Raw genomic sequence first — 20,787 nt, forward strand, 5'->3', positions numbered from 1 at the left:
ATTAAGGTCTCTCTCCTTGTTAGGAGAACCTTGGCCGAACTATGTCCGGCTAGAATGGGATGCGGACGACGAAGAAATTCGCTCCCCACCCACCACCCACTTAGTAGCCACTGTCGACGATTTAACCGACATGCTCGACTTCGACTCCGAAGACATCGACGGTATGGACGACGATGCAGGAGACGAACAGGAACCACCGCCCACAGGGCGCTGGACCGCCACCTCATCATATGATATATACATGGTGGATACCCCCAAAGAAGGCGATGGCGATAAGACAGCGGAGGATGACCCCTCCAAGAAGCAACCCAAGCATCGACGTCAGCGGCGCCGCTCTAAGTCCCCCCATACCAAAAGTAGTGATACCGGCACAAGAGACAATAACACTCCGGATAGTGCCGAAGACGACGACAATCCCCTCCAGCCAGATTTAGAGCGGGAGGATGAACAAGCTAGCCCTGCAGAACAGGCAACAGATGGAGAAACAGAGGATGACAATTACATGCCTCTCTCCGAAGACGAGGTGAGCCTCAGCGACGAAGAATTTATCATGCCTGAGGATCCCGTCGAGCAGGAGCGCTTCAAGCGCCGGCTTATAGCCACAACAAACAGCCTGAGGAGAAAGCAACAACAGCTTTGAGCTGACCAAGATCTGCTAGCGGATAGATGGACTGAAGTCCCAGCAGCCGAGGAATACGAACTCGAGCACCCAACCAAGAGTTACCCAAAGCGCAGGTTGCTACCTCAACTCGAGGAGGAAGCATTGAAACCTACATCGCCAGTGTATGATGCGGCTGATCGGCCACCTCGTGGCCGAGACAGAGAGGCATTTCAGCCTGAAGTCCAGCCTGCACCCCGTCGTCACTCAAACAAAAATACCAAGGCCCGGAGCAACACGCGGGACCTGCGAGACGTATTGGAAAACAAGGAAAAACATGCAAGATCGATCTACGGATCACGGGGGCGCGCACCAACGTGGGATGATGACCGTCACGCCAGATACACTAAAAGCAAATCCGCCCGGGCCGAATACAGCAAACAAGACTCATATGAACTGCGTCGTGATATAGCCCGGCACAGAGGCGCCGCACACCCCCTATGCTTCACCGATGAAGTAATGGATCACGAATTCCCAGAGGGTTTTAAACCCGTAAATATTGAATCATATGATGGTACAACAGATCCCGCAGTATGGATCGAGGATTTCCTCCTCCACATCCACATGGCTCGTGGTGAGGATCTACATGCCATCAAGTACCTCCCACTAAAACTCAAAGGACCAGCTCGACATTGGCTGACTAGCTTGCCAGCAGACTCAATTGGCAGTTGGGAGGATTTGGAAGATGCATTCCTTGACAACTTCCAGGGCACTTATGTGCGACCACCGGATGCTGACGACTTGAGCCATATAACTCAGTAGCCAGGGGAATCGGCCAGGAAATTCTGGACCCGATTCCTAACCAAGAAGAACCAATTTGTCGACTGTCCGGATGTAGAGGCCTTAGCGGCATTTAAGCATAATATCCGTGACGAATGGCTCGCCCGGCACCTCGGCCAAGAGAAGCCAAAATCCATGGCAGCCCTCATGACACTTATGACCCGCTTTTGTGCGGGCGAAGATAGCTGGTTGGCTCGTAGTACCAATACAGCAAGCAAACCTGGCACATCAGAAGCCAGGGATAGCAACGGCAAACCACGATGCAACAAACACAAGCGCCGCAAATATGGTGAAAACGCTGAAAATACGGCAGTTAATGCCGGGTTCAGGGGCTCAAAGTCCGGTCAGCGGAAAGGGCCACCCAAAAAGAAAAATCCGGGTCCATTCAGTCTGGACCGCATACTCAATCGCCAATGCCAAATTCATGGCACCCCAGAAACGCCAGCCACCCATCCAACAGAGAATGCTGGGTCTTCAAACAAGCCGGCAGGGCAGGCACCAAAGACGAAGGGGGGGGTCTCAAAGCGACGATAGCGACGAAGAGCACAGATCACTGAACACAGGAGGGCAAAAGAAATTTCCCCCGCACATTCAATCGGTGAATGTGGTAAATACCACCCAAATTACCACCTCGGACCGGATATGGACCCTTAGGGATGGCGACTCAACGGAACTAGTCGTTCCACAATATAAACTAGGGCCGGTCACCTTCAACCGCACAGATCGTCCGGTTAACGCCAATCAGGGCAATCCAGCCGCACTAGTCCTCGACCGAATAATAGACGGGTTCCACCTCACTCGAGTCCTTATGGACGGGGGTAGCAGTCTAAATCTGCTTTACCAGGACACAGTGCGGAAGATGGGCATCGATCATTCGGCGATCAAACCCACTAAAGCCACTTCCAGAGGCATTATACCAGGTGCGGAGGTTAGCTGTACAGGCTCTATTGCCCTTGAGGTAGTCTTCGGATCACCAGAAAATTACCGTATCGAAGAGTTAATCTTTGAAATCGTCCCTTTCCGCAGTGATTATCAAGCACTGCTCGGACGAACCGCGTTCGCTCGATTCAACGCGGTGCCACATTATGCCTACCATAGGCTCAAGATGCCCGGTCCACGCGGCGTCATCACGGTTAATGGCAAGGCCGAACCTTCCCTCGGCACCAACAAATACACCACTGCCTTAGCAGCAGAAACAACGAGCAGCACCTTGTAGCCGAACCTCGAGCAGACATCCAGGCTTCCGGACACCGTCAAGGGACTCCGAACTACTTTGCGGAAGGATAGCCCGGCCCGTTCAGGGCTCAACTAAACACTCCAGCGAAGGCCAGGACATGCCGAACTCAGCGGCTCAACCGCCCTCCGGCACGTAAATATTTCTTACATTTCCTTCGTAGGTTCACCTTTGCGCCGACCAGGACGGGCTACACGGAGGCAGCTTGAACGCGTAAGGGAATCCTTAGACATTCCCCGCAGTGACCGTCCGGCTATATTACGGATCCGCACTCAGCCTCTTCCCCCTGGTCTCAGCAGGTTCCGCAATCATATTCCTTTTTTTATCACATTACTTGTACCCATACGCATAGACGTACTATTCAAATACAATATGTGGATTTATATGATGTTTACCTGCTGTTATTTCTTATTGAAGTCATTTTTTCAAGTGGCATCCGTACACATCGATATGCCTTAAAATATGCCAGGGGCTTCGTTTTACGCATAACACGACAATAAAGTCTGAACACCTTCATGCAAGCTCGGCACCCCGAACCTATAGCATTATATGCATCAGCTCCGAATCATGTCTTGGGTCAATAGTTGGGTTTGCCCGGCTCCCATGTTTTGGTACCTTACGTTCCGCTATATCGGCTAAGGTAGCACTGGGAGAACTACTGCGATTGTGTCCCGGTTCTTCCGGACGAGCACCTCAGTAGAGAAAGCCGAAAACTGACTGTCATGATACGGCGAGAGCTGGTCAGCTATTCGAGAGGTCACAAAATCTTTAAGGATTTCTCCCGCATAATGCCATAACCAATGCAGCGTGCGATGGATCGGTTCTTTCTCCGATCAGGTGCTTATAGAGCCCCTAGTACGGTCTTCCGAACACCAAGGGATGCGCCTACCATACTAAAGCTCCTATGGCTAAGTGAGAATGATAAAGCCCTATAGTCTGATTGCCTGGTTCGTTGTGCTCAGCACCTCCTTCGAAGGACCCAAAACTGGGATAAAGAGTGCTCAGTTTTATCCCGAACACCCCCGTACTTCTTACGTGGGGGCAGAAGCTGACGACTTGCCAACTCTCGGGTTTAACATATAAAACGGTCGCACAGGAGGGTAAACTTTTATATAACAGGCGACAAATAAATGACCTTGTTCAAACATTACAAAGGACAACATGATTGGCATTCATGGAAATATAATGTCCTTGGTGCATAGCTCCGCTGCAAGGTAGGATCCTTTCAGGACACTCTCATAATATAATTCGGGCTTGCGGTGCTCCTTCCCCTCTGGCGGTCCTTCGGTCATCAGCTTTTCGGCATCCATCTTCCCCCAGTGCACCTTTGCGCGGGCAAAGGCCATTCGCACACCTTCTATGCAGACCGACTGCTTGATGACGTCAAGTCGAGGGCAAGCTCTTATGAGCCGCTTCACGAGCCCGAAGTAGCTGCTTGGAATCGGCTCGGCAGGCCATAGCCGGATAACCAAATCTTTCATGGCTAGTTCCGCTGCCTTATGCAGTTCGATCAGCTGTTTCAGCTGATCGGTAAAAGGCACCGGATAATTCGGTGCCAAATACTGCGACCAGAAGAGCTTATCTGCAGTTTTCCTTTCTTCGGCTCGGTAGAATTGGGTGGCATCTGATATGCTGCGAGGTAGCTCGGAAAATACCCCTGAGAAATTCGGATTCAAAATTAGAAACATAAGTTTTCCCCCCAAATACTTGCTCTACAGGGAAAAAGCCTTACCAGCCGCGATCTTTCTTGCCTCTTGGATCTCCTGCAGGGTGCTTTGGGTTTCCCCCCGGGCATCGCTCGTGGCCTGATGCGCCTTGGTGAGTTCGGATTCTTTCTCCGTTAAACTCTGCTCCAAGGTCTCGCATTTCCTCACGGCCTCTTGCAGCTCCTGCTCAGCTTTAATAACCCTGGCCTCGTGCTTCTCACGAAGAGCCTGCTCAGTGGCTGCCTTTTTCTCGGCCTCGGCCACAGCCTTCTTAAGGGCTTCGACTTCAGTCACAATCCCTAGCACAAGTCATGAAGCTTAGTTCATACTGAAAATTCATTCGCAATAAACGCGAACAAGACTTGTGCATACCTTCTTTATCTCTCAACTGCATTTTCAATTGGTGAAGTTCTTCTGTGGCCCGCTCCAGACTTTGATTCAGCCCGGAGATCTCCGCAGTATGAGAAGTAGCAGCCGCTACAGACACCTGCTTATAATAGAAGAGAAATAGATGCCATTCAATGAGTCTTTGTGCGAACATAAAATTCGATCCTCTATCCGGTTCTTTCTTTCACCAAACAGTGTATCAGGGGCTACTATCTATACTATGACACTCTTCGACAACTCATAAAACATACCTCAAAGCCTCTTATAAGGCTGATACAGGCTTCGTTCAGTCCACTCTCAGTCGACTGAATCTTCTCAATCACCGCACCCATAAGGGCACGGTGTTCATCAACGATGGAGGCATTTTTTAACGCCACCAACAAAGCATCCGACACTTCTGGATGGACAGAGGTCGCCGATGGAACAGGCATGCCCCCTCCAGCCGAGGGAGGCCGCCTACTTGATTCTGGAGCCGTATAGGTCTCTGGAATCGCATCCGGCTGGGAGCCGAACTCAGGATCGCGCCCACCATCAGCTCCCATGCGAATCTTTTCCCCCACGTGTCCGGCCCCTGAGGTTTGACCTCCAGGCGCCACCTTCACGGTTTTTCCCTTCCCTCCTTGGCTGGGGTCCTTCCGGGACTAAGCCTCGGTGTTATGCATCTGTTTGGGGGAAGGGGCCTTTTGGGGCGCCCCGCTCTCCATAGCATCTGAGCTCAGCGAATCCTCTGATGAAGATTGTTTGGTACGGGACCTCGCCGGACTACAAAAATATGGCTTAGGTTAAAATACTATGCCATGATGAGTCTGGACGCCTAACAATGTACTCAGATTTTATATACTTACGAGTTCACCAGGGGCTGGGCTGTAACACCCCGGATGTAACTTTCCATATTTGTAACTCCAACTCTTGCCATTTTCGGCTATGTGTTATGATATTCCCTCCGTGGTTGGGTTTTGTCTTTCATTTTTGCATTTTGTTCATGTTATGCATCTCATATCATGTCATCATGTGCATCTCATTTGCATACGTGTTCGTCTCATGCGTCCGAGCATTTTCCCCGTTGTCCGTTTTGCAATCTGGCACTCCCACATGCACCGGCGCACCCCTCTTGTTTCTTTTCGTGAGCGGGTGTTAAACATTCTCGGAATGGACCGAGGTTTGCCAAGTGACCTTGGTATACCATCGGTAGACCACCTGTCAAGTTTCGTTCCATTTGGAGGTCGTTTGATGCTCCTACGGTTAACCGGGTAACCGCAAAGGCCTTTTATGTGTTGCAGCAGAACCCCCCCTCCAAACAGCCCAATGACCCATCTAAGTCCCCTCCATGCTCTCGGTCGTTCGATCACGATCGTGTGGGCGAAAACCGCACTCTATTTGGAGTCTCCTAGCTCCCTCTACCTATAAATATGTGTCTCTCCCGGAATTCTCGCGCAGATGAATGAAGGAAATATGCCCTAGAGGCAATAATAAAGTATTATGTATTTCCTTATATCATGACAATTGTTTATTATTCATGCTATAATTGTATTAACTGGAAACATAATACATGTGTGAATACATAGACAAACATAGTGTCACTAGTATGCCTCTACTTGACTAGCTCGTTAATCAAAGATGGTTAGGTTTCCTAGCCATAGACATGAGTTGTCATTTGATTAACGAGATCACCTCATTAGGAGAATGACGTGATTGACATGACCCATTCCGTTAGCTTAGCACCCGATCGTTTAGTATGTTGCTATTGCTTTCTTCATGACTTATACATGTTCCTATGACTATGAGATTATGCAACTCCCGTTTACCGGAGGAACACTTTGTGTGCTACCAAACGTCACAACGTAAATGGGTGATTATAAAGGTGCTCTACAGGTGTCTCCAAAGGTACTTGTTGGGTTGGCGTATTTCAAGATTAGGATTTGTCACTCCGATTGTCGGAGAGGTATCTCTGGGCCCACTCGGTAATGCACATCACTATAAGCCTTGCGAGCATTGTGACTAATGAGTTAGTTGCGGGATGATGTATTACGGAACGAGTAAAGAGACTTGCCAGTAACGAGATTGAACTAGGTATCGAGATACCGACGATCGAATCTCGGGCAACTAACATACCGATGACAAAGGGAACAACGTATGTTGTTATGCAGTCTGACCGATAAAGATCTTCGTAGAATATGTGGGAGCCAATATGGGCATCCAGGTCCCGCTATTAGTTATTGACCGGAGAGGTGTCTCGGTCATGTCTACATAGTTCTTGAACCCGTAGGGTCCGCACACTTAACGTTACGATGACAGTTTTATTGAGTTTTGATGTACCGAAGGAGTTCGAAGTCCCGGATGAGATCGGGGACATGACGAGGAGTCTCGAAATGGCCGATACGTAAAGATCGATATATTGGACGACTAAATTCGGACTTCGGAAAGGTTCCGAGTGATTCGGGTATTTTTCGGAGTACCGGAGAGTTATGTGAATTCGTATTGGGCCTTAATGGGCCATACGGGAAAGGAGAGAAAGACCCCAAAGGGTGGCCGCACCCCTCCCCATGGACTAGTCCGAATTGGACTAGGGAGGGGGGGGCGCCCCCTTCCTTCTTTCTCCTTTCCCCTTCTGTTGTGGATATAGACCTTAGAGTCACCCGCCAGGAGGGGCCGGGTTACTCTTCGGATGGTCATTGCCAGAAGCCCGGAGCCAAGTTTCAAGACGATATGGCTTAGGGCCTGTAGTTACAATCATTACTATAGTAGACTTGTAGTGTAAGGCAAGTATAGTTTAGAGTCCGAGCCGGACGTTCTTATGAGCCGGCCGGGACTCTAAGGGCTGCTGGGCGTCAGCCTCCCTATATAAAGGGACGACCCGGCAGTGGTTCGAGGGCGACAACAATCTCATCGAGAGCCGGGCATAGCTATTTAGCTCCCTGGCGATCGTAACCCTAAGGAATAACACCTCAAACTGGACGTAGGCTTTTACCTTCACCGTAAGGGGCCGAACCAGTATAAACCTTTGTGTTCCTTGTCCCGCATAACCCCTTCAAGCTTCCTAGTTGCGATGGCTCCACGACTAAGTCCTAGCTCGAGGACATCTGCCGTGACAACTCCACGACAGTTGGCGCCCACCGTGGGGCCCGCGCACAGTGGATTTGAGTTCTTGAAGGGCAGCTTCGAAGGGCTCAAGGGATACGCTGTGGGCCGGATGACCAAGAGTCGTCGCGGCAAGCTCTACATCGACGATGCGGACTGGGGCCCCGACGCCGGCTCAATTGAGTACGGGTACCGGGTCCCCTTTGGCGGAATTCATGTCTTCATTGGCAAGATTGGTGAGCCGGGCCCCAAGCCGGATCTCTGCGCCGATCTCATCGAAATGGCTCAGCGTGCACGACCCGCCCGGGCCCGGCCTACCTTAAAGCATGCTTTTGTGGGGTGTATCCATGGAGGACTCTCCGATCGATCTGGATCCGGTGATGAGACGGCCGCCGGCTCCGACGGCGAGTCGGCCACTGATGAATCAAACTCGCTGTACCAACTTCAAGATGGCAGGCTCATGGGTTGTTCCGACGACGACAGTATTCCGGACCTCTTTGAGCCGCCAAGTCAGGTTGGAGTTTTTATGGCTGGTGCGCAGCCTGTTCAGAACCCCGCTGCTGGATCGGGAAACCCGGTGCCTTCTCCGGCTCAGGTGCTGATGGATCTCACGGACAAGATGACGGCCCTGTTAACCGCCACGGTTGACCCGGCGAATCAAGCTCAGCATGATGCGGAGGTGGCACAGTTAAAATTGGATCTGATAAAAGCTAAAGAGGATCTGGCAGCAGAAGGAATCAGGCTGGCTGCGGAGTGGGCGGCTCTCGACGCCCGGACTCAGCTGATTCAGGCACAGTCCTTCCAACTCACGATGGATCAGAACGTGGCCAATGAGGTCATGAGAAGGAGGCATCAGAAGGCCCAGTCTCGACTCCCGCCGGTTTACGATCCACGCAATCTCTTCAACACGCTGGGTGCAGGGTCTAGTAACCCGCCAGGGGTCATTGCGCCCGGGTCGGGACCCCTTATTCAGCCACGAGTGATGGGGCCTCCCCAGGTGCCCCCTGCCCCACCTCAGTATGTGCCAATACCCCCGGGTCATTGTGATAACCCGCTGGAGAACATGGTAGCTGCGGCAGCACGGCTGGCGGCTCTCCCCGTTGACGGCGACTCTCCGGCGGCCATCGAAACCCGCCGGGTCAGGGAACTCCTGCAGATGGCACTAGCACAGCAAGAGGCATACTCCTATAGCCGGGACATGATCCACTCGACCCCTCGTCCAGGCCAGAGCCCGAGTTACAGCCGGCACATGGTCTCAGCAACCGGCTCAAGTAATGTCCGACGCCATGACCCGCCCCCTGGCCATGGCCCGGCTCATAACGGAGCCTTTTATGCAGCAGACCAAGCGCGGCAAGAGGCGGAGCAGGTGCCTCAGTTGACTGCTTACCAGACCCCCCCGGCTTATCCGACGACGTCCGTTGATGTGGGTGTTTCTACCAGGACCGGGGGTGTTCCTTGTTTGGTGCCAGCCATCCGTAATGAACGTCTACCTAAGGACTTCAAGGGCCCTAGGAAGGTGCCTAACTATATAGCGGACTTACAGCTGGCAGCCTGGATTGAGAGTTATGAGATGGCTATGGAATTGCTGGAGGTCAGTGAGGCGGCCATGGCCAAATACTTCACCATGATGTTAGATGGAACTGCCCGCACGTGGTTGAAAGGGCTACCACCGAACTCCATTGGATCTTGGGCTGAGCTGAAAGCCTGGTTCATTCAAAACTTCAAAGATACCTGTAGGCAGTCTATGTCAATTGTGGATCTGACTAACTGTAAGCAGCAGGAGGGTGAGTCCACGACCCATTGGGTTCGCCGGGTCAAGGAGATCATACATTCATCAGATAAGATGGATGCCGGCTCTGCAGTCTTAATGTTGGAACAGAACTGTCGCTTTGTGCCCCTTAAGATGAAACTCGGACGGCTTAAACGCGACTGCACTGATATGGGTACGCTAATGGCGGCTCTTGTCAAGTACGCCGATTCTGATGGTACCAAGGATCCCCCTTCAGACGATGAAAGGACTCGGAAGGGAAAGAAGAACGGCAATGGCAAGGGTCCTCAGTTTAACCCGGGGAACCAAGGAGGAGGCAAACGTAAGGCCGGTGGCAGCCTAGAATTTGTAGCCAACGCCAACTCGCAAGGGAATAACCAGCGACGCAAGGGGAGGCCCCCTCCCCGAGGCGGCGGGTCAGGTCCAACGCTGGAGCAGCTGTTGAATGAACCTTGTCCGAGGCATGGCTCCAGAGAAAAGCCAGCGACTCACCTGTGGAAGGATTGCGCGATCATGAAGGCCTTTAAGAGCTACAATGGCCCGGGCGGCGGCTCAGGCGCCGGCGGCTTTCATGGCCCGGGTGGCGGCTCAAATTCCGGTCCTCAGAACGGTCAAGGGGGCTTTAATCAACAGTCTGGTCAGGGTCATCAACAGCAGCAGGGGGGTTATCAGACCAACCCAAAGCAGCTTAGCGGTGGACAGTATCATGTGTTCACCACCAGTTTGTGCAAACGGGATCAGAAGCTTCACAAGAGAGCTGTTCATGCTGTTGAGCCGGCGGTTCCACGCTACTTACGGTGGTCTGAGCAGCCTATAGTGTGGAGTAGGGAGGATCACCCTCCCCGGGTGGATAACCCGGGCCACTTGGCCTTAGTGGTGGCTCCTCAGGTGGGAGGCTACATGTTCACAAAGGTACTCATGGATGGAGGCAACAGCATCAATATCCTCTATTATGAGACTTTCCGTCGTATGGGGCTAGTCGATAAGAACCTCAGCCAGTCAAACACTATCTTCCATGGTGTGGTACCCGGTAAGTCGGCTTATCCAGTCGGCAAGATCGAATTGGAAGTGGCTTTTGGTGATGAGAACAACTACAGGGTGGAGAAGCTGACCTTTGAGGTGGTCAAGATAAGAAGTCCATACCATGCTATATTTGGGCGGCCGGCTTATGCCAAGTTCATGGCACGGCCGTGCTATGTGTATTTACAGCTCAAAATGCCGGGTCACAACGGGACTATTACGGTTCACGGCAGCCGAAAGGTGGCTCTAGAATGCGAGGAAGGCGACGCGGCTTATGCAGAGTCTGTTTGTGCTACAGAGGAGTTGAAGTTTTACAAAGACAATGTTGACCCAACAGATATGACCTCTCTGAAAAAGCCAACCACGGAGAATGAACCAGCAATGAAATTTAAATCAGCTGATGAGACTAAACTTGTTGATTTTGTTCCAGGTGACTCGTCTCAGCAGTTTAGCATCAGCGCAAATCTGGACCTGAAATAGGAAGGCGCGCTCATCGAGTTCATCCGTGGGAATAGGGACATCTTCGCGTGGAAACCTTCTGACATGCCAGGTGTACCTAGAGAACTCGCTGAGCACACTCTCAATGTTGATCCAAAATTTAAGCCGGTCAGACAGTTCCTTCGACGGTTTAACGAAGAGAGGCGGAAAGCTATTGGTGAAGAAGTGGCCCGGCTCTTGGCGGCCGGGTTTATTGTTGAAGTTTTTCACCCGGAATGGTTGGCTAACCCGGTGCTTGTGCTCAAGAAGAACGGCACCTGGCGGATGTGTGTGGACTACACGGATTTAAACAAGGCGTGTCCGGCTGATCCTTTTGCTCTCCCCCGTATTGATCAAATCATTGATGCTACGGCAGGTTGTGCACGCTTAAGTTTCTTGGATGCTTACTCCGGGTATCATCAGATTAAAATGGCAGTTAAGGACCAGGAGAAGACGGCGTTCATCACTCCCTTTGGAGCCTTCTGCTATGTGTCTATGCCCTTCGGACTCAAGTGTGCACAGGCGACTTACCAGTGTTGTGTACAGAATTGTCTTCATAAACAGATCGGGCGCAATGTTCACGCTTACGTGGACGATATTGTGGTTAAATCCATCAAAGAGGAAACCCTGATAGATGACTTAAGGGAAACCTTCGATAATCTCCGGGTCTATAAGATGATGCTAAACCCGGCCAAATGTGTTTTTGGTGTTCCTGCAGGCAAACTATTGGGTTTCTTGGTTTCTGACAGAGGCATTGAGGCTAACCCGGAGAAGATCAAGGCTATCACCTCCCTAGCTAAGCCGGCATGTATAAATGACGTTCAGCGTTCGGCGGGTCGCATCGCTGCTTTAAGCCGGTTTATAAGCCGTTTGGGTGAGAAGGCTATGCCCCTATATCAGTTGATGAAGAAAACTAATAACTTTGTCTGGAATGATGTAGCGAATACCGCTTTTGAGGATTTGAAAAAGCAACTGGCAGAGCCCCCCGTCCTTGCTGCTCCGGTTGATAAGGAGCCCTTGCTACTATATGTGGCGGCAAACGCACGAGCCGTCAGCGTGGCTATTGTGGTGGAGCGCAAGGAGGCGGGTAAGGAGCATCCGGTTCAGCGGCCGGTTTATTATGTCAGCGAGGTGCTCATTGAGTCCAAGCAGCGGTACCCGCATTGGCAGAAGCTCGTATATGGTGTGTTCATGGCGAGCCGGAAGCTCAAGCATTATTTTCAGGGTCATCCCATCACTGTGGTTAGTTCTGCCCCTCTTGGTGATATTATCCAGAACAGAGAGGCTACAGGGAGAATTGCTAAGTGGGCTATAGAACTTGGACCTCATGGCCTCAAATATGTGCCACGCACTGCTGTTAAATCTCAGGCTTTGGTGGATTTCATCAATGATTGGACGGAGTCCCAAGTGCCTGAGCAAAAGCCGGATAACACTTATTGGACTATCCACTTCGATGGATCCAGACAGTTGGAGGGCTCGGGGGCTGGTGTTGTATTGGCTTCCCCTAAAGGTGACAAGTTCCATTATGTGCTACGGTTGATGTTTCCTTGCACTAACAATGCGGCTGAATACGAGGCTTTGCTCCACGGTCTTCGGGTGGATAAGGAGATGAGCTTAAGCCGGGTAAGGTGCTTCGGTGACTCAGACTTGGTGGCTCAACAAGTATCAGGCACCTGGGATTCTAAGGATCCTCTCATGGCGGCTTATCGCCGCGAGGTTGATGCCATTGCTGGGCATTTCCAGGGATACCAAGTGGAGCACATTGATCGCAGGAAGAACGAGGCGGCTGATGCTTTAAGCCGGCTAGGCTCTCAGCGAAAGCCGGTGCCGCCTAACACTTTCCTGGATGTCCTGTATAACCCCTCAGTTAAGTTGCCTACAGAAGAGGACTTGGCTATCCCTGACCCGGAGGCACGACTGGTGGCGGCTCTTCATGTCACGCCAGATTGGACAATGCCATATCTGGCTTATATAACCCGGGGAGAGTTGCCCGAGGATGAAACTTTGGCCAGGCAAATCAACCGGCGGGCCAAGTCAATGATCGTCATCGATGGCGAATTACATCATCGCAGTGTTTCGGGGGTATTTCAACGTTGTATATCCCCTGAGGAGGGCCAAGAGATCTTGCGGGAGATCCATGAAGGGGATTGTGGTCATCATGCCGGCTCAAAATCTCTTGTAGCCAAGGCTTTCCGTCATGGTTTTTATTGGCTGACGGCTCACGCTGATGCAGAGGACTTGGTTAGTAAATGTGATGGTTGCCAAAGGTTCTCACGACGGGCTCATGTGCCGGCTCAGGAGTTGAGGATGATCCCAATCACTTGGCCCTTTGCGGTCTGGGGGCTTGATATGGTTGGGCCTTTTAAACGGTCCAAGGATAAGAAGACCCACCTCTTGGTGGCAGTTGACAAATTCACGAAGTGGGTGGAGGCTGAGCCAGTTAGCAAGTGCGATGTAGCCACGGCGGTTCAATTTATGAAAAAGGTGATTTTCTGCTTCGGCTTTCCGCACAGCATCATAACTGACAATGGCACCAATCTATCCAAGGGCGCTATGGAAGAGTTTTGTCAACGAGAGCATATCCGACTTGATGTTTCCTCAGTGGCTCATCCCCAATCCAATGGTCAAGCTAAGAGAGCTAACCAGGAGATTCTAAAGGTCATCAAGCCCCGGCTTTTGGTCCCTTTGCAACGGACGCCGGGTTGTTGGGTGGAGGAGTTGCCCTCCGTCTTATGGAGCATCAACACTACTCCTAACAGGTCTACAGGCTTCACGCCTTTCTTCATGGTTTATGGAGCAGAAGCAGTCCTCCCCAGCGACATCCGTCACGATTCACCTCGTGTGGCGGCTTATGTTGAGACGGATAATGAGCAGGCGCGCCAAGATGCTCTGGACTTGTTGGACGAACAGCGTGATGTGGCAGCAGCCCGTTCAGCGATTTACCAACAAGACCTGCGCCATTATCATAGTCGCCGGGTCAAATCCCGGGTTTTCCAGGAAGGCGACCTTGTGCTCCGACTCATCCAGGATCAAACAGATGCACACAAGTTATCCCCACCTTGGGAAGGGCCCTTTGTGGTCAGTAAGAACTTGCACAACGGGTTATATTACCTCATTGATATTCGGGAACATAAAGATTCGCATAAATCTGAGGAGGAGACCCGTCGGCCGTGGAATATAGCTCAGCTTCGGCCTTACTACACTTGAGCTACCGGCTCTCATGGTGTACATATTTATCTCAGACATGTATATATTATGATAAGCAATAAAGCAGGACCTCTGTCCTTTTTTCTCCTCCAATTATGCGTGTGTTATTTTTTACATGCTGGTTTAAAGGAGGATCCGGCTTATGATCGTATTCGAGTCTAGCCGTAAGCAGTAAGGTCACCTGGGGGCTTCCTGTTCAAACATGGGTCGTATTCGAACCAAAGAGAACATAGCTGTCGATACCCACTTGATTGGCAAAGTGCCGAGCTCATTGGGAAGTTAACTTTGGTCATATTTGAATCACAGTTTAACCCCTCTGAGAACCGACGTGGATCGTATTCGAATCAGCGTCGTTAAACAATTTTAAGAATCATTTGGGGGCTTCTTGTTCAAACATGGGTCGTATTCGAACCAAAGAGAACATAGCTGTCGGTACCCTCTTGATTGGCATCGCCACACCCACTGGGGGCTATATGATCGTATCCGAATCTTGGCTTAACCCCTTTTGGGCCGGGTCTCTGGTCGTATTCGAACTGGAAGCCCCTAAGTTCTGATTTATCACAAGTTTACTCTGATTATGACAAAGTGTGCATGGCCGGATCTCACTTGCCGGTTTAATTTTGGTTTATCTTGTTAGTTGAACATCATGGATGTCATCAAGGCAAGTAAATTAGAGTTAAGATACCAACCGTGCTACCCGGGTTATTTAATCCGGAAGTCTGCTTACAGGCCATTAAGTGTGTTATCACGGCTATGTTCAGAGTATAACTAAGGACCGGTCTTTTTTGATTCATATTCTGGGTTATCCATCTTAAACACCTAATTCTCAGGGTGGTAAGCCGCCTTGAGACTTGCGATTCACCTTTCTATGCAGATACTTGAAGGCACCTTTTAAGGTTGAGAAGGACAAAGGGATAATTATGACCCGGAGGAACACCAAAAGGATAACTTCAAGGGATTTCAGCATTCATTACGTGCACAATGGCACGGCGGAAATAAATTATTGCACCTATTCTATTACAAAATTCATCAAGTCTCAAGGATGGAGCGTTGTTCGGTGAACCGCCAGCCGCTTTATGATGCCTGCTGAGTTGAAGTCCCCGGCTCGTTCCTGTCTTCTGCTTCGCCTGATCCCAAGTCCTCGAAGGTTGATGACTTCCAGTTGATGCCGCTGAGAGCTTCGAACTGGGCTTCTTCGTCAATTAACCCGGCCGGGTCAATCTCCGGGGCGAAGGTGTGCTGACGAGCCGGAGGAATCAGATTGAGAGCTTCATAGCGAGGGGTTGGAATCCTCTGATTCTCCGCATTGTACCCCGGCTGATACTTGGTTAAGTCGGTGTCATTCCCGATGATGGTGGCCACCGGGCGTACAGCCTTCACACACGCCGCGAAATCCCTTTGGTCGAAGGCTGAGCCGTCTTCCTTCAGGCTTGGGTAACCCAGGGCGATGTCTGCCGGGTCTAGCTCCGGCAGGAATGCTTTGGCCCGGCTCAGCGCGGCGATTGCTCCGGCTCTCGCGGATGCTCGTCGTAGCTCCTGGATCCGCTGCGGCAGAACTGCGAGCCGGCGCAGGACTTCGGCTAGATGAGTTGGCACCTCGTTGGATAGGGCCACCACAGCTAAGGCACGCTGTGACCCGGTGTAGAGCTGTTCCACCAGGGTGTACACGGCCTTTAACTTGGTGACCATGCTCTGGTTAAGGTTGGCGCTTCTGGGACCTGTTTAACAACATCAGATAAGCCGGTGACAAGGATGAATCAGGAGATGTAAACATGGATGAAAGCCGGTGAGGCGACTTACCGAAGATGGCGGCTACCATTTGGGAAACCTGGCGCTTTAGGCCGGAGAGCTCGGCGGTTTTCTCAGAGAGCGCCTTCTCCGCCTGTTCCGCCCGGGTCACCAGTGCGGCCTTCTCCTCAGCCCAGTCCTTCCGCTCAGCATCAAATTCGGTCTTCAGCTTCTCTTGAGCGGCGATGCTGGAGACAAACTTGGTGTTTGCCTTCCGGGTCTCCATCTCCTGTGTCTTCAGCCGGCTCTTGAGATCCGCAAGGTCCGACTCTAATTTCTTGCCAACAGCCTGCATATATTTCCGGGTTATTAACAATCATTATATAAGTCCCAAGCGCTTTCCAAGCAAAGACACTTGGCACTTGGGGGCTAATGCATATTAAACGTATCTATCTACGTACTGCCGGCTCAGTTGAGTAAGTCGGGGCCTAAGTCTACAACATATTCAAGTATAAGTCGTCGACTTGGGGGCTAGCATGGCAAAGGTAACTATGCAGTAAAGTAAGAAGACAACAGAAGGGTACCTCGGATTTTTGTTGGATCTGGTTGACCATGGCAACCTCGGCGTCCCGGCTCTTGTGGACTTGGTTGATGTAGCCAGCGACGAGCTCTCCAATGCTTAAGTCGGTGTAGCCGGAGAGGTCCAGGTTCACCTGGTGGGGCTGCGGTAACTCCCCCTTCGCGGAACATTTGGCCAACGCGGTCGGTCTCCCCGGCTCAACGAATTCCGTCCGGGTGATTACCACGTCCGGGTCGTCTGCTGGTGGAGCTGAGCCGGAGGCCTCCGGGTTAGCCGAAGCTTCGGTCGTTGTCTTGGTAGTCGGGGCAGGGGCCTCAGGCGCCGTGTCCTTTGGAGTGGTGGCTTCGGGGGCGGAGGCAGCTGGCGGCTCTTGAGCCGTCGCCTCTGGCTCAGGCAAGTCTGGCACTCCGGCTGACCTGGTTTTCTTTGCTCTTTTGGTGAGCTTTGCCTGGGCACTGAACAGGTAGAAGTGTTAGGCATACAAAGAGTAAGTACAGACAGATAATGTAAGGAGATTGTTATTACCCGGGTGCAGTCTTGAAGGTCGGCAGACTTGACTGCATGGAGTCACCCGAAGAGGGGGAGGTCTCCTGATAATTGGAGTCAGAAGAGTTGAGTGGCTGACGGATGACACCCGCCAACGGATGAAAAGGGTACAGGTGAGAAAAAACCTCAGTGCGACGCTTCCTTGTTGCGTCGGGTAACCCGGCGGAGAGGTCGGTGTCCTTGCGGGCCCGGGTGTGACGCCGGCTTTCGTGAACCTGCTGCTTCAAAAGAAATTGAGGGTCTTGATGAGCTAATGGATGTGAAAAGCTTACTTTCCGGGTTACTCTTCGGACTTTCAGCTGTGGCAAAGGCTCCGAGTCAGAGGAAAGTGACATTACCTCTTCAACCACCGGGTTACTTGCGCCGGTGTCCTCCTGTCAATAAGCAAAGTGTTAATAAGGCGGACAGCAACAAACAACAAATATAGCAAGGCTTTACAGGTTTAAGGATTACCTCTGACTCGGAGCTGTCGCTTAATTGCAGTAGCTCCGAAGCAGTGGGTCTCTTCCCTTTTTGCGAGGGGCGGCTTTCTTGGCGGCTTTCTTGGCTTTCCGGGCCTTCTTGGCCGCCTCATGGTCATATTTGACCCGCCAGAATTTATCATCAGCCTGAGAAATACAGCAATGAATTCTTAAATGGTTCAGATCAAGGTGACCTGCAAAAGAAGTTGAAAGGTTAAAGTCAGCGGCTTACCGCTGGGGCTGGATTGATCTTGCAGAAGGGGGCTAGCCCGGTTCTTCTGCAATCTGCCAAGCTCTCGTTTAGAAGAGCCTTGGTCTCCTCCTCTGCAACGTGTTCTGGAAGATCATTGCGACTGTGCCTCTGCGGGTCATCCTTTCGCCCGGTGTACTCGCACATTAAGCCGGGGCGGCGGCTCAATGGGATCACCCGCCATGAGATCCAGACCCGGACCAGGTCAATTCCGTTCAGACCGTTGCCTAGCAGGGCCTTGATCTTATTGATCGTTGGAAGTAGAGGCTGGCGTTCCGCGGCAGTCAGTTTGTCGGATAACGGATGAGTCAGCTCTAGGCGCGTTGGGCGAAAGCCGGGCAGCGGGTTCTCATCAGCCGGGGACGTATCTTGGCAGTAGAACCAAGTCATATTCCAGTCCTTAGGGTGGCTCGGCGGCTCTGCGTAAGGGAACAGACAGTCCCTACGCCGCTGGATGGAGATGCCGCCTAGTTCCAGACTTGGCCCGTTGGCACACTCATTTTGGCGGTTTAAATAAAACAGCTCTCTGAAGAGCAGCAGACTCGGCTCTTCTCCAAGATACACTTCACAAAAGACTTGGAAGTTGCAGATGTTGGATACGGAGTTGGGTCCTATATCCTGAGGCCGAAGGTCAAAGAAGTTGAGCACGTCCTGGAAGAATTTTGAGCCGGGCGGTGCGAAGCCCCGGCTCATATGGTCCGCAAAGATCACTACCTCCCCGTCCTGCGGCTGTGGTCTTTCTTCTGACGGATCAGGGGCACGGTAGGACATCACTTCCTTCTTGGGCAGATATCCGGACTTAACGAAGTTGGCCAGGGTCTCGTCAGTGACGTTGGATCTCATCCAGTTGCAAGTGATGGGAGCCTTGGGAGGCATGGTGAAGGTTGGTGGTCTATGATAAAGAGAAAAGTGTCCGGGTTAATTGTAAGCCGGAGATTATCATTCAAACTAACATGGCGGCTTATGAAGGGGACTAATGATATATATTCAGATACGGTGGGTTATTTGAGCCGCAGGGGGATTCAAAGTAATTTGGTTATCTACGGTTTTACCAGAGTTAAGCTGGAGGATTCTATAGAGCATAGTTCTCTTTAAACCGGAAAGGTTCTATGGCACATGTTTTCTTTAAACCGGAGATATAAGCCGCCAAGATTCAAGGGCTGCAGTTTTTACTAAGTGTGGTAAAACAGGTTTCACATATTGCAGTAACTTTTCTGGATAAAAATGGTCGGGTGAAATTAAAATTTTCTAGACCTAAAAAACAGAGGCAGGGGAAGTTCTTGAGGTTGAACACAGTTCTTATGCAGTAAAAGGAGGGCTTCTTGCAGGTGAAATGGATCTCAAACATCTACCGCAGTGGTTCTACGCAGAGTTAAGATCAAGAGAAGGGTGGTAAAAAACAAAACTACCGCAGGCCGCAACGAACTATGAAGAACTGGAGGAACCCTACTGTAGATCTACTCTACGGGGTGGTGAGAACTTACCGGAGCTGAAGAGGTGCGGGAGTCGCTGCCGTTTGTCTGGTCCGGGTCAGGGTGATGCAGCGGCCAAGGTTGACGAAGGTCGGAGGCGAGACGACGGCGGCGGAGCACGAGCTCGGGCAGAGGAGCGACGGCACGAGGAGGAAGAAAGGGAGCGTGAGAAGAGCATGTTGGGCCGGCCTATTTATAAGGCGAAGTCATAAGTGGGCGCGAGATTCAAGGAGACCACGGCGTGGTTATCTCCCCCTCACGACGCCTCGATTTTCGGAAAGACAGTAAAAGCAAAGATCCGTTGTGGATCTGGCGGAGTAAAAAACGGACTTAATGGAGGATGACGTCACGGCGGATTATCCGGAGTCTAGAGGATGACGTCACTCCAGGTTATGGCCTTCACATGAATGGTAAGCCGGAGATTTTCTCTGTCGGCAGAGTTGAAGATTGACACGAGCCGGCTCAAGTCAACCTGGGGCCTAATGTTGTGGATATAGACCTTAGAGTCACCCGCCAGGAGGGGCCGGGTTACTCTTCGGATGGTCATTGCCAGAAGCCCGGAGCCAAGTTTCAAGACGATGGGCCAGAGATGGGCTGAGACCCGGATATGGCTTAGGGCCTGTAGTTACAATCATTACTATAGTAGACTTGTAGTGTAAGGCAAGTATAGTTTAGAGTCCGAGCCGGACGTTCTTATGAGCCGGCCGGGACTCTAAGGGCTGCTGGGCGTCAGCCTCCCTATATAAAGGGACGACCCGGCAGCGGTTCGAGGGCGACAACAATCTCATCGAGAGCCGGGCATAGCTATTTAGCTCGCTGGCGATCATAACCCTAAGGAATAACACCTCAAACTGGACGTAGGCTTTTACCTTCACCGTAAGGGGCCGAACCAGTATAAACCGTTGTGTTCCTTGTTCCGCATAACCCCTTCAAGCTTCCTAGTTGCGATGGCTCCACGACTAAGTCCTAGCTCGAGGACATCTGCCGTGACAACTCCACGACACCTTCCCTTCTCCTACTCCCACAAGGAAAGGAGGAGTCCTACTCCCGGTGGGAGTAGGACTCCCCCCTTTGGCGTGTTGGGGAACATAGTAATTTCAAAAAAATTCCTACGCACACGCAAGATCATGGTGATGCATAGAAACGAGAGGGGAGAGTGTTGTCCACGTACCCTCGTAGACCGACAGCGGAAGCGTTATCACAACGCGGTTGATGTAGTCGTACGTCTTCAAGATCCGACCGATCAAGTACCCAACGCACGGCACCTCCGAGTTCAGCACACGTTCAGCTCGATGACGTCCCTCGAACTCCGATCCAGCCGAGTGTTGAGGTAGAGTTTCGTCAGCACGACGGCGTGGTGACGATGATGATGTTCCACCGACGCAGGGCTTCGCCTAAGCTCCGCAACAGTATTATCGAGGTGTAATATGATGGA

Source organism: Aegilops tauschii, chromosome 4 (assembly GCF_002575655.3).
Source record: "Aegilops tauschii subsp. strangulata cultivar AL8/78 chromosome 4, Aet v6.0, whole genome shotgun sequence".
Taxonomy (NCBI): Eukaryota; Viridiplantae; Streptophyta; class Magnoliopsida; order Poales; family Poaceae; genus Aegilops; species Aegilops tauschii.